Source organism: Pelobates fuscus, chromosome 9, assembly GCF_036172605.1.
Source record: "Pelobates fuscus isolate aPelFus1 chromosome 9, aPelFus1.pri, whole genome shotgun sequence".
Lineage (NCBI taxonomy): Eukaryota > Metazoa > Chordata > Amphibia > Anura > Pelobatidae > Pelobates > Pelobates fuscus.
The window spans coordinates 19,667,139-19,678,447 of record NC_086325.1 but is presented as its reverse complement, the minus strand read 5'-3'; positions in this window follow the sequence as shown (position 1 = coordinate 19,678,447).

The window sequence follows — 11,309 nt, the reverse complement described above, 5'->3', positions numbered from 1 at the left end:
GGGTCACAGCTCTGTGTGATTCACGCTACAGGGATTCCTAACAAAGTGCATGTTTTACTTGATCATTTTAAACCAATATTTTAGCTTGCTTTGTTTATGATGCAAGTAGTATACTTTGAGTGCAGGGCAAGATTGTGTATTACACACTGAGTGCAGGGCAGGATTGTGTATTACACACTGGCTGTGGGGCAAGATTGTGTATTACATACTGAGTGCAGGGCAAGATTGTGTATTACATACTGAGTGCAGGGCAAGATTGTGTATTACAGACTGAGTGTGGGGTAGGATTTTGTATTACACACTGAGTGTGGGGTAGGATTGTGTTTTACACACTGGGTGCAGGGCAGGATTGTGTATTACACACTGAGTGCAGGGCAGGATTGTGTATTACACACTGGATTTGAGGTAGGATTCTGTATTACACACTGAGTGCAGGGCAGGATTGTGTATTACACACGGGCTGTGAGGTAGGATTGTGTATTACACACTGAGTGCAGGGCAGGATTGTGTATTACACACTGGCTGTGAGGTAGGGTTGTGTATTACACACTGGGTGTGGGGCAGGATTGTGTATTACACACTGAGTGCAGGGCAGGATTGTGTATTACACACTGGCTGTGGGGCAGGATTGTGTATTACATACTGAGTGCAGGGCAGGATTGTGCATTACACACTGAGTGCGGGGCAAGATTGTGTATTACACAATGGGTGTGGGGCAGGATTGTGTATTACATACTGAGTGCAGGGCAGGATTGTGTATTACACACTGGCTGTGGGGCAGGATTGTGCATTACACACTGGGTGTGGGGCAGAATTGTGTATTACACACGTGGTGTGGGGCAGGATTGTGCATTACACACTGAGTGCGGGGCAAGATTGTGTATTACACACTGGGTGTGGGGCAGGATTGTGTATTACACACCGAGTGCGGGACAAGATTGTGTATTACATACTGAGTGCGGGGTAGGATTGTGTATTACACACTGGGTGTGGGGCGGGGCAAGATTGTGTATTACACACTGAGTGCGGGGTAGGATTGTGTATTACACACTGGGTGTGGGGCGGGGCAAGATTGTGTATTACACACTGAGTGCGGGGTAGGATTGTGTATTACACACTGGGCGTGGGGCGGGGCAAGATTGTGTATTACACACTGAGTGCGGGGCGGATTGTGTATTACAGACTGAGTGTGGGGTGGGATTGTGTTTTACAGACTGGGTACAGGGCAGGATTGTATATTACACACTGAGTGTGGGGTAGGATTGTGCATTACACACTGGGTACAGGGCAGGATTGTGTGTTACACACTGAGTGTGGGGTAGGATTGTGTATTACACACTGGGTACAGGGCAGGATTGTGTATTACAGACTGAGCACAGGGCAGGATTGTGTTTTACACACCGAGTGCCAGGCGGATTGTGTATTACAGACTGAGTGTGGGGTAGGATTGTGTATTACACACTGAGTGCGGGGTAGGATTGTGTATTACACACTGAGTGCGGGCAGGATTGTGTATTACACACTGAGTGCGGGCAGGATTGTGTATTACACACTGAGTGCGGGCAGGATTGTGTATTACAGACTGGGTGTGGGGTAGGATTTTGTATTACACACTGAGTGTGGGGTAGGATTGTGTTTTACACACTGGGTGCAGGGCAGGATTGTGTATTACAGACTGGGTACAGGGCAGGATTGTGTATTACACACTTAGTGCGGGGCGGATTGTGTATTACAGACTGAGGGTGGGGTAGGATTTTGTATTACACACTGAGTGTGGGGTAGGATTGTGTTTTACACACTGGGTGCAGGGCAGGATTGTGTATTACAGACTGGGTACAGGGCAGGATTGTGTATTACACACTGAGTGCGGGGTAGGATTGTGTATTACACACTGAGTGCGGGGTAGGATTGTGTATTACAGACTGAGTGGGGGGTAGGATTGTGTTTTACACACTGGGTACAGGGCAGGATTGTGTTTTTAACACACTGGGTACAGGGCAGGATTGTGTATTACACACTGAGTGCGGGGTAGGATTGTGTATTACACACTGGGTGCGGGGCAGGATTGTGTATTACACACTGGGTGCGGGGCAGGATTGTGTATTACACACTGAGTGCGGGCCGGATTGTGTATTACAGACTGAGTGTGGGGTAGGATTTTGTATTACACACCGAGTGTGGGGTAGGATTGTGTTTTACACACTGGGTGCGGGGCAGGATTGTGTATTACAGACTGGGTACAGGGCAGGATTGTGTATTACACACTGAGTGCGGGCCGGATTGTGTATTACAGACTGAGTGTGGGGTAGGATTTTGTATTACACACCGAGTGTGGGGTAGGATTGTGTTTTACACACTGGGTGCGGGGCAGGATTGTGTATTACAGACTGGGTACAGGGCAGGATTGTGTATTACACACTGAGTGCGGGGCGGATTGTGTATTACAGACTGAGTGCGGGCAGGATTGTGTATTACAGACTGGGTGCGGGGCAGGATTGTGTTTTACACACTGAGTGCGGGGCAGGATTGTGTATTACAGACTGGGTGCGGGGCAGGATTGTGTATTACACAATGAGTGTGGGGTAGGATTGTGTTTTACACACTGGGTGCGGGGCAGGATTGTGTATTACAGACTGGGTACAGGGCAGGATTGTGTATTACACACTGAGTGCGGGCAGGATTGTGTATTACAGACTGGGTGCGGGGCAGGATTGTGTATTACAGACTGGGTACAGGGCAGGATTGTGTATTACACACTGAGTGCGGGCAGGATTGTGTATTACAAACGTGGTGCGGGGCAGGATTGTGTTTTACACACTGGCTGTGGGGCAGGATTGTGTATTACAGACTGGGTACAGGGCAGGATTGTGTATTACACACTGAGTGCGGGGCGGATTGTGTATTACACACTGAGTGTGGGCAGGATTGTGTATTACACAGTGAGGGCGGGTAAGATTTTGTATTACACACCGAGTGTGGGGTAGGATTGTGTTTTACACACTGGGTGCGGGGCAGGATTGTGTATTACAGACTGGGTACAGGGCAGGATTGTGTATTACACACTGAGTGCGGGCAGGATTTTGTATTACACACCGAGTGTGGGGTAGGATTGTGTTTTACACACTGAGTGTGGGGTAGGATTGTGTATTACAGACTGGGTACAGGGCAGGATTGTGTATTAGAGACTGGGTACAGGGCAGGATTGTGTATTACACACTGAGTGCGGGGCGGATTGTGCATTACACACTGAGTGTGGGGTAGGATTTTGTATTACACACTGAGTGTGGGGTAGGATTGTGTTTTACACACTTGGTGCGGGCAGGATTGTGTTTTACAGACTGAGTGTGGGGTAAGATTTTGTATTACACACCGAGTGTGGGGTAGGATTGTGTTTTACACACTGGGTGTGGGGCAGGATTGTGTATTACAGACTGGGTACAGGGCAGGATTGTGTATTACACACTGAGTGCGGGGTAGATTGTGTATTACAGACTGAGTGTGGGGTAGGATTTTGTATTACACACCGAGTGTGGGGTAGGATTGTGTTTTACACACTGGGTGCGGGGCAGGATTGTGTATTACAGACTGGGTACAGGGCAGGATTGTGTATTACACACTGAGTGCGGGGTAGATTGTGTATTACAGACTGAGTGTGGGGTAGGATTTTGTATTACACACCGAGTGTGGGGTAGGATTGTGTTTTACACACTGGGTGCGGGGCAGGATTGTGTATTACAGACTGGGTACAGGGCAGGATTGTGTATTACACACTGAGTGCGGGGCGGATTGTGTATTACAGACTGAGTGCGGGCAGGATTGTGTATTACAGACTGGGTGCGGGGCAGGATTGTGTTTTACACACTGAGTGCGGGGCAGGATTGTGTATTACAGACTGGGTGCGGGGCAGGATTGTGTATTACACAATGAGTGTGGGGTAGGATTGTGTTTTACACACTGAGTGTGGGATAGGATTGTGTTTTACACACTGGGTGCGGGGCAGGATTGTGTATTACAGACTGGGTACAGGGCAGGATTGTATATTACACACTGAGTGCGGGGCGGATTGTGTATTACAGACTGAGTGTGGGGTAGGATTTTGTATTACACACCGAGTGTGGGTAGGATTGTGTTTTACACACTGGGTGCAGGGCAGGATTGTGTATTACAGACTGGGTACAGGGCAGGATTGTGTATTACACACTGAGTGCGGGCCGGATTGTGTATTACAGACTGAGTGTGGGGTAGGATTTTGTATTACACACCGAGTGCGGGGCAGGATTGTGTATTACAGACTGGGTACAGGGCAGGATTGTGTATTACACACTGAGTGCGGGCAGGATTGTGTATTACAGACTGGGTACAGGGCAGGATTGTGTATTACACACTGAGTGCGGGCAGGATTGTGTATTACAGACTGGGTGCGGGGCAGGATTGTGTTTTACACACTGGGTGCGGGGCAGGATTGTGTATTACAGACTGGGTACAGGGCAGGATTGTGTATTACAGACTGGGTACAGGGCAGGATTGTGTATTACACACTGAGTGCGGGCAGGATTGTGTATTACAGACTGGGTGCGGGGCAGAATTGTGTTTTACACACTGGGTGCGGGGCAGGATTGTGTATTACAGACTGGGTACAGGGCAGGATTGTGTATTACAGACTGGGTACAGGGCAGGATTGTGTATTACACACTGAGTGCGGGCAGGATTGTGTATTACAGACTGGGTGCGGGGCAGGATTGTGTTTTACACACTGGGTGCGGGGCAGGATTGTGTATTACAGACTGGGTACAGGGCAGGATTGTGTATTACAGACTGGGTACAGGGCAGGATTGTGTATTACAGACTGGGTACAGGGCAGGATTGTGTATTACACACTGAGTGCGGGCAGGATTGTGTATTACAGACTGGGTGCGGGGCAGGATTGTGTTTTACACACTGGGTGCGGGGCAGGATTGTGTATTACAGACTGGGTACAGGACAGGATTGTGTATTACAGACTGGGTACAGGGCAGGATTGTGTATTACACACTGAGTGCGGGCAGGATTGTGTATTACAGACTGGGTGCGGGGCAGGATTGTGTTTTACACACTGGGTGCGGGGCAGGATTGTGTATTACACACTGAGTGCGGGCAGGATTGTGTTGCATACAATAATTATTAATATGTTCACATTATGACTGAATTTCTCATTAAACCATTTAAATGCGGCACTCACAGTATTTCAGGTTTGGTAATCACGTTATCTGGAACTCCAATCCTAATGGCAACCTGCAGGGAGAGGGAGGGATGGTACCTCATACCTCTAATATCCTCAGGATCTCTCCTAGCTAATGTTTGCTTAGTCTGTTAGCCCATTCTGCATACAAGTTACATAAGAGGAATCTCAACCCTTTAATTAAACAAATAAAACCAAAGACTTCCTTCACATCCTTGAAGCCTTAATTCAAATAGAAAGAGCTAAGGTTTGCTGAGATACCGAAACAGCCACAGAGCTGGCAAACACAGAAACTACGAATTAAGGAGACCGCAGAATGCAGCAGACGTCATTCATCAAAAAACATAACTTAATCTTATTTCTGATCTTGGTATTCATGAACTGTGGATTGCCACAGCTGACCCTGTTATCGGGGCTTGCCCTGTTTGTAAGATTTGTCAGATTGGACGCTCACGCTAGACATGCTGTATAAAAGTTCTGTATTTACTAGATTGTTAACTTTTGGGCAAAAGCCTCTGTTCCATTTGTATCAGGGCATGTTCATTATTTGTATTACCTCTAGTGTACATATTGTACAGCGCTGTGGAATCTGCTGGCGCGATCTAAGTAACAACGAATAATAATGATTGACAGACAGATACACAGACAGACAGACAGATAAGGTACCCCTCATTGGTGCCATGAATACCTGATACAGCCAGTGAACCAGGTCCTACAATGCCGGGCTTAGCCCAGGAGAGATAACAGAACTTCCTGCTTTGTAACAAATGGCTCTCTGGTGTTCATAGTGGAGGCAGGGAGCCGTGGAACCCAGGTAAGAAGTTACCTGCCTCGCATGGCGAAATTTGGTTGCATCAAAGTTAATGTACATAAATCACCTGTACAGAGGCGTAACTAGAAATCACGGGGCCCTGGTAAGAAATGTCCCGGAACATAGACAAACGCCCAAGAGCACGGAATCCCTCAAATCTATGTGGGGAATATTCCACAAACATCGATAAGAGGGATTACCTGCTCTGGTGCGTTTGCCTATGTTCCGCTAGTTTGCATGCTCTATAGGGCATCCTCACTTACCAACTGTTACGAACATCAGTGGTTATGGCCTATTCCCTTTCCAATTGCTGAGCATAAGTGATTATAGCTGCAGCTAGGGTGTAGAATAGTAAAGATGAATGCAGTTTCCAAGTCGAATCTCCCCAGCAAACAAAGGTTACCCAAGCATGAGCCTAGACTTCATGAAGGGTACAACAGGAATAATGTTTTATTGATGCCGCACTGGCTTTTATGGAAATCCTCCTGCAAGAGGACCTCCCACAGTAAATCATAATACAGATTTACAGTAAAACACTCCCTCTCTCTGCCTGGGAGATAAGTAGATAAGTTAAAGGATAACCCAATTATCTCCAGGCAAAGGACACACAAGTTCCTCAAAACTTGGAGCACCCCTTTACACACAAGGTATCCCCACAAATGACATGTCCCCTGATAGCCCCGATCTGGGAGACCAACATATTCAAATTTCACCCAGATCGGTTCAGGTCTTAGATCACCGACCGCACACGAGGCTCCTGCCCAAAACAGTTCCATGAATTCAGTGTGTGCAGTCGGTAAATTTCGAAAAGTGCATAAAAACAAATAAAACCACGAACGGAGCCTCCTGGCTCATAGGAGCGATTGTTCCCCTTGTTCGTGGGAACCGAACTACCGAATGGCGCTATCCTAGCTGTTCAGCAACAAAAGGAAGCAGGCGTTCAAATGTTTTCAGCAGTGTTCGGGAAGTCGAGTGTCCGATTTTAGTTCCAGACACTCGATGACCAAGTCCTGCTGCTCCCTTTCGTGAAAACAAGATGGTCGCCATTTTCTCTTCCACATGGCGTTTTGACTATGCGAACGGTGGCCACCCAGAGAGCGCTCAATTGACTGTTCCCTTTGTAGATAATGAGCCAGGAGGGTGGTCTGCGTTTGGTAGTTTAATCTACCGAACCAATAAAACTTAAAATAAACGAATGACGGAAGAAAATCCCGAAATCAAGTCTTCACACCAACCAATTTGTTTTACCACCGAGTCATAACAACGGAACCTGATCGGTAAGTGAGTAGTGCCTGTATAGACCATGCACTGCAATCTCACTGCTGAATTCTCTGCCATTTAGGAGTTCAATCACTTTTGTTTCTATTTGTCCAGCTCTAGCCAAGTGGTCTCCTTGAAAATGGTTTCATTTCAATCAGATATTACAGCACAGAGTGTTTACTTTAGAAGTTATTTATTGTTCTGTTAATTAAACATAAATTACACACAAGGGTGTTGCAGGCTCTACTAAACTATGACACACACAAAAAAACAAAAATGTACAGTATAATTAACTGGGTAGTTTGGCCGGTAATTTTGGAGGACCTGTACCAGTAATATGTTATAGAGAAATGTCTATACCTTGCAACACCATTGACAGAGTATAAAACAAACAGAGATCATCACTTAAATACACAATAAAGGGGCTGCATCAATAGCAAAGTCTCATGTCATAAAAAATTCCCAAACTGACCGACATAAATATCACTAAATGAGATGTACAAAACAAGCTTGTAGGGAGGTGTATGCAAATACCTCTGTGTCACTGGAGAGTGAATACTCAAACCACATAATCATGTGTCTCTTGAATTAATATTTTCATTAGCTAATACCTGATGAATTGTATGTGTATTGTTTTGATTAGATAGGGAGTGGGTCATCTCTCGGGCAAATTTTTTTCACAGTTTTAATATTTTGAGATTTTAAAGACACAGCACAAGAATAAGAAATTAGAAGAAGATAAGAAAATCTAAATTAAATTCACTGTGCAGTAAAGGAAGTTTAAACATAAGAACTCTCTTTACAGGATTTCTTTAGTGAAACTGTGTAAGTCACAGGCAAAGGGTTGCATTAAAAAAATGATTTAACTTGTAACTGACAGATAATTAGAAGGCGTGATCTATCACTTATTACGCTAAACTGGTTGAGGTGCTCAATGACCTTTGAATGAATAAATACCTGTAATTTTGACAGTTGAGGCAGAATATCTCTGCTCCATTGTCCACCCATATTAAAGAGAATGTGTGCAGTAAAAATACTCCCTAATTTGTTTAATGCACTTTAACAAAGTTACAATCAGAACCGCTGTTTATTAAGTCTGCCTGCAGCTGGCTGTGTAATACAGAGGTCTGTGTGAGTCTGTAGACTGGGTGATCCCGACACTTTTTGTTACATTGTTACTCTGTTAATTAATCTGGTATTAAAGGTCTGTGTGAGTCTGTAGACTAGTGATGTCCCGAACGGTTTGCGGGCGAATAGTTCATGGCGAACATAGCATGTTCGCGCTCGCCACCATGGGCGAACACATGCGATGTTCGGTCCGCCCCCTATTCTTTATCATTGAGTAAACTTTGACCCTGTACCTCACAGTCAGCAGACACATTCCAGCCAATCAGCAGCACACCCTCCCTAGCAGACCCTCCCACCTACTGGACAGCAACCATTTTAGATTCATTCGGAAGCTGCAACCATTTTATTTTATTTTTTCAATTTTTTTTTCTTTTTCAGTGCATATAAATGTTACTAACAGATACTCCCCCAAGACACTCTGTATTACTGCAGATACTCCCCCCAGACACGCTGTGTTACTGCAGATACTCCCTCCAGACACTCTGTGTTACTGCAGATACTCCTCCAGACACCCTGGGTTACTGCAGATACTCCCTCCAGACACTCTGTGTTACTGCAGATACTCCCTCCAGACACCCTGTGTTACTGCAGATACTCCCTCCAGACACCCTGTGTTACTGCAGATACTCCCTCCAGACACCCTGTGTTACTGCAGATACTCCCTCCAGACACCCTGTGTTACTGCAGATACTCCCTCCAGACACTCTGTGTTACTGCAGATACTCCCCCCAGACACTGACACAGAGCAGAATAGGGACTGTTCCCCCTACATAGGGTCACTTGGCAGATCTGGATTGACACCTATCTTAAGGATCCCTGATACACACTGACACAGAGCAGAATAGGGACTGTTCCCCATACATAGGGTCACTTGGCAGATATGGATTGACACCTATCCTAAGGATTCCTGATCCACACTGACACAGAGCAGAATAGGGACTGTTCCTCCTACATAGGGTCACTTGGCAGATATGGATTGACACCTATACTAAGGATCCCTGATACACACTGACACAGAGCAGAATAGAGACTGTTCCCCCTACATAGGGTCACTTGGCAGATATGGATTGACACCTATCCTAAGGATCCCTAATACACACTGACACAGAGCATAATAGGGACTGTTCCCCCTACATAGGGTCACTTGGCAGATATGGATTGACACCTATCCTAAGGATCCCTGATACACACTGACACAGAGCAGAATAGGGACTGTTCCCCCTACATAGGGTCACTTGGCAGATATGGATTGACACCTATCCTAAGGATTCCTGATACACACTGACACAGAGCAGAATAGGGACTGTTGCTCCTACATAGGGTCACTTGGCAGATATGGATTGACACCTATCCTAAGGATCCCTAATACACACTGACACAGAGCAGAATAGGGACTGTTCCCCCTACATAGGGTCACTGGGCAGATATGGATTGACACCTATCCTAAGGATCCCTGATACACACTGACACAGAGCAGAATAGGGACTGTTCCCCCTACATAGGGTCACTTGGCAGATATGGATTGACACCTATCCTAAGGATCCCTGATACACACTGACACAGAGCAGAAAAGGGACTGTTCCTCCTACATAGGGTCACTTGGCAGATATGGATTGACACCTATCCTAAGGATCCCTGATACACACTGACACCGAGCAGAATAGGGACTGTTCCCCCTACATAGGGTCACTTGGCAGATATGGATTGACACCTATCCTAAGGATCCCTGATACACACTGACACAGAGCAGAATAGGGACTGTTCCCCCTACATAGGGTAACTTGGCAGATATGGATTGACACCTATCCTAAGGATCCCTGATACACACTGACACAGAGCAGAATAGGGACTGTTCCCCCTACATAGGGTCACTTGGCAGATATGGATTGACACCTATCCTAAGGATCCCTGATACACACTGACACAGAGCAGAAAAGGGACTGTTCCCCCTACATAGGGTCACTTGGCAGATATGGATTGACACCTATCCTAAGGATCCCTGATACACACTGACACAGAGTAGAATAGGGACTGTTCCCCCTACATATGGTCACTTGGCAGATATGGATTGACACCTATCCCAAGGATCCCTGATACACACTGACACAGAGCAGAATAGGGACTGTTCCCCCTACATAGGGTCACTTGGCAGATATGGATTGACACCTATCCTAAGGATCCGTGATACACACTGACACAGAGCAGAATAGGGGCTGTTCCCCCTACATAGGGTCACTTGGCAGATATGGATTGACACCTATCCTAAGGATCCCTGATACACACTGACACAGAGCAGAATAGGGACTGTTCCGCCTACATAGGGTCACTTGGCAGATATGGATTGACACCTGTCCCCAGGGACCCTGATAAACACTGGGGGGGACCTACTGTCCTCCCCCCGCCCCCAACCCTGCGTGGTGTGTGGGGGCCATAAAAATAATGAGGGGGGGACCTACTGTCCTCCCCCCGGCCCCCACCCCTGCACGGTGGGTGGGGGCCATAAATCACAATGGGGGAGGACCTACTGTCCTCCCCCCGCCCCCACCCTTGCGTGGTGGGTGGGGGCCATAAAAATAATGAGGGGGGGACCTACTGTCCTCCCCCCGGCCCACAAGCCTGCGCGGTGGGTGGGGGCCATAAATCACAATGGGGGGCGGACCTACTGTCCTCCCCCCACCCCCACCCCTGCGTGGTGGGTGTGGGCCATAAAAATAATGAGGGGGGTACCTACTGTCCTCCCCCCGGCCCCCACCCCTGCGCGGTGGGTGGGGGTCATAAATCACAATGGGGGGAGGACCTACTGTCCTCCCCCTGCCCCCACCCCTGCGCGGTGGGTGTGGGCCATAAAAATAATGAGGGGGGGACCTACTGTCCTCCCCCTGGCCCCCACCC